Here is a 7712-nt window from a genome sequence, read left to right on the forward strand (position 1 = left end):
GCAGCGGAGCTCCACCGGAACACGAAATTTCTTCTTCTTTTTGTTTTACTGCCGGCGTTCACCTAGCGGTGAATAATAACAAGACACAGTTTCCACCGGCTAGGGAGCTAGTAGACAGTAAAATACATCAGTTTGTTAAGGGTCCCAAGTGGCCAGGACGATGATAAAAAGTAAATGTTGAGGTAGAAGATGAATGAAGCAACGAAGCTTTGTGTAGGCCTACATCTTTTGTCCTTTTCATCAAAATGGGCTTTTTACCTTGCCATTCCTTATCAAAATGGGCTTTTTAGCTTGCCATTCCTTATTTTGTGTCAACACGTCAGACACCAAAAACACAAATACATTTTCCTTCAATTTATGCTAGACCCATGAGATATATATAGTGATCACAAATATTCACCAAGACTGACAGAGGCCACAACATTTTTTTTCTAAATCTATATGAATATAATTTTTTTCAGACGGTGTTGACATAATTATTTAACGTTTCTTAAACAGAACAAATTGAGTTTTTCTAGTAGCCATCTGGTTTTCTGTTGATGATGGGTGCTAGTATGAACTACTTCAGGAAAATAAAATTATGGAAACATTTCAAATAACTTCTTCAGAAATTGTAAGTCATTGTTGAAGTATCATGGTTGTGACGCAGGACTTTCAAGATTTGGAATGTAAAATATTCTAAAACTACAACACTTATCAGAGCCTGTCTGACTCTAATGTACTCTGCAGAGGTAGAATGTGACAAGAGATCCTTCATAGTGACAGCTGCCCCTTATTTTGTCTGATTTTCTTACATTTTAATGGATTGTCTGACGCAGTGTTAATTTTGGCAGCAAATTCTGATTTAGTCTTAGTCTTTTGAATATCACACCATTTAGTCTTAGTCCTATTCTAGTCATCCGAAATATTTTAGTCTTAGTCTAGTTTTAGTTTTAGTCAACTAAATATAAGCTGATTGAGTTGACTAAATATACAGCGGGCTTAGTCGACTAAGTTTTTTTTTCTTCATTGAATGGTATTACGTTTTGAATATGCAATATAGAGACAGATTTAATGGTTGTAATACAAAACATGTATTCTATTTCATTCGTAATAATCTCACATAAAATCAGTGTACCTGACTGGATGGGGGGAGGGGGGGCTTTAAGAGCCTGTGCCCGGGGGCCCATTATCTCATGATCTGTCTATGAACCAACAGGATTCCACAATATTTTTTCTTTTTGCGGGGAGCATACACAAGCATTACTTATAAAAAAATTAAAATAAAGAAAATATTTAAAAAAAGTGGGGGGCCCCACACTAGGTCTTGAAACGGGCCCCGATATCGTTAAGGCCGCCCCTGGGCAGCAGCAGCATGCAGTTGAGGTGCTGATAAAACTGAGCAACTGCGCTTTCCTTTAAGCAACACTGCTGCAGCTGTTTGTGTTCGGACTTTTGCATCATCAAAGCCTTTTTGATAATAAAATTAGAGGTTTTAATTGAACGCTGTCCATGCGTTGGAGTTGATTGTAACTTACTCGGGTGAAAACAGAAACTAACGGAGGGAGGCGGCAGTTTCACAGTTCATTTCCTATATAGTTTCGCAGTCAGTTTGGGGACATGGCTCTGTGTATTCAAGCTCGAGACATAGCCTACTACAAACAGATAGCGGAACTTAGCCGTTCCCCTAGACAACGTTAACTGGCAGGATATCCCTGACTATCATTTTTGTCCATTAAACCACAGAGTTTTTCTGCACAGCGGCTCACTCCACCCGCTCACACTGGCTCCCGTCGATTTTCACCGACACAGGGTTGCATTCGCTGCTTTGCACCGATTGGATTTCTTCCCAACTTGTCCCACAAAAACAGTAGTTCTGATTGGATCTCTTCTCCATTCGTCCCGCCCTAATAGTTTCATCTCGTTCCTATTCGTAGACTATAGTGTCAGTTATATTAGTCTCAGTCTTCGTCATCATATCTGCCTTTTTATTTAGTTTTTATTTAGTTTACGTCCGTGAAAAAGGTTAGTTGACGAATATTTTTCGTCATAGTCTTAGTCAACGAAATTAACACTGGTCTGACGGTGGTGACAAAAAGTGTCACACCACTTTGAAACCATATAAAACATGAATTTGTTGAAGAAAAACAGTTTTTCAGAGGTTATTTAGTGTTGCTTTTGATGAAAAAAGCACTTTTTAATCATTAAAGTAAATTTTTAATAGGTTTTATTGCATATGAAAGATTGAAACCCTCTCTGTGGACACACTGTTTTGGACGTCATGAGAAGATAACAAGTGTCATATATTTGACATAATAATGATAAAATTAAATTTCAGGGGATAATTGTGCTCCAAACATTCTATTCTTAATCCCTCTTAAAGCTATACTATACAATTATCTGCAATATGCACTTTTTAATATGTTGTGAAAAGTGTTTTTTACACCCCAACAGCAATAAATAACACCGATGCCTATAATTCCGCCGTGGATTTTGCCGGATGCTACAGTTGATGTGTCATTATTAGAAAACAAAAGCAGAAATAAACAAATAATACAGGAGTACATAGACAAATTTTATAATATGTTCAAATTTATACAGATGCGTCGAAGGACTCAGTTAGTAAAGTAGGGGTAGCTTTTAGTGTACCGGAATTTCAAGTGAAAATAGGGAAGAGGGTTAATAATGAGGTTTCAGTATATACAGGGGAACTGCTGGCAATACTGTTGGCAGTACAGTGGGTGGAGGACAACAGGCCATTAAGGTCAGTGATTTGCTCAGACTCCAGTTCAGCATTAAAAAGCCTACAATACAACTGCTCCGAAAGCAGACCAGATATTCTGATTGAGGTTCAACAAACATTATACAGAACACAAATGATGGGGCTTATAGTGGTTTTTTTATGGGTTCCAGCGCACATTGGGATAAGAGGAAATGAAATGGCAGATAAGCTGGCAAAAGATGCTACCAGAAAAAGCACAATTGATATAAGTATAAATATAGGTAAAACTGAAATTAAAGGCATTATTAAGCAAGTACTGATTAGGAAATGGCAAAAGCAGTGGGAGGAAGAGCGGAAAGGAAGATGGTTTTACAGAATCCAGAGGCAAGTGGGAGAAATGAGTTGTGGAGGGAAGAACAGAAGAGAGGAGTCGGTCCTATCACGACTGAGGTTTGGGCACACTGGTCTGAACAGTACACTGTTTTTGGTGGGAAAACACGAGACGGGCAGGTGTGAATGTGGGCAAGAAGAGACAGTAGAACATGTGGTAATGCAGTGTGTGAGGTATGAGGAAGACAGAAGGCAGATGAGGGAAAAATTCATAAAAGAAAAAGTAAGTTTTGATTTAATAGATATTTTACAAAAGAAGTCCAAAAAATGTCATCAAGTTCTATTTCATTTTCTTAGGGTTACCAATTTGTTTGTGAAAATATAGCTTCTTATTTGAAGTAGTATTATTATTTTTTTATTTTATTTTATTTTTATTTTTGAAGCGAGGTTGTCAATTATACCACACTCCTTACCAGTAGATGGCGGTAATGCATCTAAAAGTTGTTTGCCAACCTCCAAAAAACATTATACAAGAAGAAGAAGAAGAAGAAGAAGTCATGGATAGTAGTGCATGACAGTGGACTAGACCTAGCCTGCACAATGGAAGAGAAACCTAGACAGAAGTTACCACTGCCACCGTTACTTGCACCTGCTCACCATTTACAAAAGGCAAAGAAAAGAAAGAAAGACATCAAGAAAAGAGCAGTTACATACAGCTCGAGGTGGACAAACGCGAGTCAACATTGGAATCACTGTTCAGTGATGGCGACAGCTGAGGATGCTGTATGGCTTGGAAAGTGACGCAATGGTTGCCGTCTTTCTCTTGTTGGACAGGTAAGCCTTTGTTTTGTTTCCTGTAAAATGTGTGTTATGGCCAAGTTTAGCCAAGGAAGCTATTTATGTTGCGTTAGCCATATTAGCCCGATGCTAACGTTAGCTCCCCAGTCGTTCTAGGCTAGTAGGCACATTACAAGCTGCATTAGCTAACGTTGCCAATAATGTTCCTTTCTAACTATATTATTAGTCTAATGTTATGTGGTCGTCAGCGTCTGAACATGTGTCATTTTAGTATTGGCTTTTTCAAAATGTGCTGATGCAGTGTATGTTTTTCTTTTTTTAATTATTGTTTTATAGTTATGACAACAAGGCTAATTCCTCAACACTTGAAACACCGATCGATGAGACCACCTCCTCCTCCACAAGTATTTATCCAGAGTCTCTCGGTGAGTAAAACTTGATATAGAAGTGAATATGTGTGCTATGCTACAATACTGTTCTCTATGATACATAGGCCTAGACAATGCGTTATAAATGATATAGGTATCAAATATATGCGCAGATGTAGTACCCTGAAAAGGGGAAAATAAATGACTCTTGAAACGTGCGCTCTCTGTCGTAGCATGACAAGAATTGTATTGAATTCAAAAAGTTTCACACACAATGCCCTAAAAACACTAAACAACAAAGTGCAGAAAATATACAACTTCTGTAATTTATCTCTCTAAAGAGTTACCATGTATAATAGTAAATAAACACATATAATAATCAAGCCTAGATAAGCATTTTAACATTTCCTATTTAATCACAATGTGTTTTGCATTGACGAAACTCAACCGTGGTCTCATGGCGCACTCTAGTGGCCGTGGCGGAACAGCAGCTAAACCATTCAAGCTAGCAAATACAATTTCCAGCAAACAAAACAAACAACACTCCAAACATACAAATTCGGTAACAATATAAGCGAAACGTTAATTAAACATATCATAAACCTATTCTAAACATTTAAGACCCTACATAGTCATTTTCAATTGTACCTGAAAAGGGGAAAATAAATGACTCTTGAAACGTGCGCTCTCTGTCGTAGCATGACAAGAATGAGGCATGTGGCCAAGAGCCCCCTGTCACTACACGATCTGAGGAGCCTGCACGATATGAGGACCGCATGCGCAGAACGGCCGCCATCTTGGAAAGCCCGCAGTCGCCTAGGCAACACACGTCAGTGTCCTCACCCCCGCCCCCTCCTAAAGTTCCCCGTGAGCACAAACACACACACACACACAAAGTCCGTGGGTTAGCGGCCCCGTAACTGAATTTAATTCCAACACGTCATCAGTAGCATGACTAACTGTTCTATCTTCATAACAAACTAAATGTCATGAAAATCGGTTCAGAATTGAGTAAGTTACAATCTGTTTTTAGTGCAGTCTGTGGCTCTCCAAAACACTTTGAACTAAGCGGGCTGTCAATGATGGCGGCCATTTTGCGCACGCGCACCTCATATCGTGCAGGCTCCTCAGATCGTGTAGTGACACCCCCCCTTCCGTACTCGATTAAGCAGCCATTACTAAACGATAACAGATCTAATAGATTTATAAGTCGATCACAGAGATTTAATCTCTAACATTACACATTTCTAACATTATACATTTTCCCGGAGATTTTCTAATAATAGATTACCATACCTAATGATAATAAAAATCAATCTATTACACAGACAGTGGGTATAGACAATGTCAGTTAGTGTATACTCTGTGTATATGGGGGGAAAGAGAAACAAACATGCCAACATTAATTTTTAACCATCTTTGGGTATCCTGCCTGGAATTGTCCTCCTGTAAAAGCTCCCCTATATAATGTATACACAGTCAAAACCGAAATTATTCATACCCCCCCTGGCAAATTTTGACTTTAAGTTACTTTTATGAAACCAGCAAGCTTTTTCTTGATTGGAAATGACACAGGCTTCTCCCAAAAGATAATAAGACATTGTACAAGAGGCATCATTGTGGAAAAGTTGGGTTGAGAGTTGGAGCTCATTGCTAAAGATGAAAAAAATACTAGTGGAGACATACTAAAAGCTGGTCAGCAATTATAGGAAGCGTTTGATTGCTGTAATAGCAAAGAAAGGCTTTTCTACTGATTATTGAGAAGGGTATGAATAATTTTGGACATGCCACTTTTTGTTAAAAAAAAATTCAACGTTTTTTTCAACAATGATGCCTCTTAGGTCAACTGCAGAGCTGGAGTCATTCCATAATCACATTCTGATGTACGCAAGCAAGCGCTTCAGCTTCTCCCCACCAGTGTATGCAGCTCAAGTCATGCTGGCTGGCCTTGACTACAACCACCATGTGCACAGACCAGCCAGGAGAAAGGCTGACGGCTCTATTCAGTACGTTTTATTATAAGTAATTCCCATGCATTTTGGTCAATGAACTTCCACGTCAAGGCAAAATAATGCTGTAACAAACAAGTGAACCTATATTTATATACTTTTTTAAAAATATATAAAAAGAACATAATACAGGGTACAGCTGTAAGATAACCCTTTTATGTGGAAATTCAAAATACTATACATTGTCAGGTAAAATGAATGCATCACTAAACTTACAATACTTTTTCTTATGCCAGGTATGGAAAAGTGTACAATAAAAAGTCCAGGAAGTGGAGCCTGTACACACTGAAGGAAGAGAAGGACTACCGCTACATCATAGACCTCCAGGGTGAAATTCTCCAGGAGAATTTGTCTGGGTTTGGGGGCTTCTGTTGGGTGTCCCTGCACCAACCAACCAGAAGCTGTTGCAGACTCAACTAAGCAAAGGACTAGGTTAGTATACTTACATTATTGTATGAGCATACATTTTTAACTTTGCTATGTAACACAGCATATGAAAATCCATTTAGCTCTGGTCTAAGGAATGCCAAAGTGTAAAGATTTGTCCGGGTTCCACCAACCATCATGAGGTATAATATTACAGATCCAGAAGTGCTGGTCAACCTATTATCTGAAGAACAACAATAATAATAATAATAATAATAATAATAATAATAATAATAATAATAATAATAATAATAATGGATTGGATTTTTATAGCGCTTCTCTATGCAATCAAAGTGCTAGGATAAACCACATGTCATGAAAGCTTTTCTCTGCAGCTCTTTGTAAAACCCCTAATACTGTTATTCATTGTGTGTGTCTTCTGATATTCTCTCCTAAGGACAGTCACTGCCACAGCTGATGCAGCCGTGTGCAGAACCAGACCTGTCTGCGAAAACTGGACCCCTGGACAAAGTTTATGACCATGTTTATATTGAATTAAAAAAAAAATATTGTCACACAACATCGGTTGTAATTATTTTGTGCAACATTTACAGAGATGATAAATGTTATGTCTTGATATCCGTAATAATAACAAAAATTAGAAGTAATTTAAATGTTTTATTCAAACATAATATAGAAACAAAAGGACTAAGTATCTTCAGTTCCTCCGGGAATAAATAGAAATATACAACTATGTACATTGAAATAAATAACTTATAAGTACAGATACAATTAAACTATTTGTTTATTGCAACCTGTTGGGTATAAATCCTTTGAATTGTCCATGTGGATCTGGGAAGCGGCCTCTTATTTTCTACACTCAGCAACTAGGTATGACCACAGCACTTGCGCTCCACATCTGTTGGCACTTCTCTGCAGCTGTGGCAGACGCACCAGGTGGGTTTATCTGTCTTTTGAGGGCCCGATGGAGGAGGATCTGCTGATGCCAATGTTAGCCGGTCCAACATGAGGCTGGGGTCGCATGTCAAGCAGAGCTGGAGCAGATGATGCAACATTTGTAGATTTAGTCTTTGAATTCTTGCCTGTAAAGTAATACATGATTATTAGTTGTATTTATTG

The 7712-nt window shown here is 38.2% G+C and overlaps 1 long non-coding RNA gene across 1 annotated transcript; it reads left to right on the forward strand.

The window, feature by feature from the left end:
* The first annotated feature begins 3607 nt into the window (after window positions 1-3607).
* LOC307252181 lies at window positions 3608-7098 on the forward strand. Its single transcript, XR_013844924.1, has 5 exons — window positions 3608-3865; window positions 4166-4254; window positions 6039-6203; window positions 6443-6638; window positions 7030-7098. It is a non-coding gene; the product is annotated as an uncharacterized lncRNA (long non-coding RNA).
* The last annotated feature ends 614 nt before the right edge of the window (window positions 7099-7712 follow it).

Source organism: Ammodytes marinus (genome assembly GCF_949987685.1).
Source record: "Ammodytes marinus genome assembly, chromosome: 1".
Lineage (NCBI taxonomy): Eukaryota > Metazoa > Chordata > Actinopteri > Uranoscopiformes > Ammodytidae > Ammodytes > Ammodytes marinus.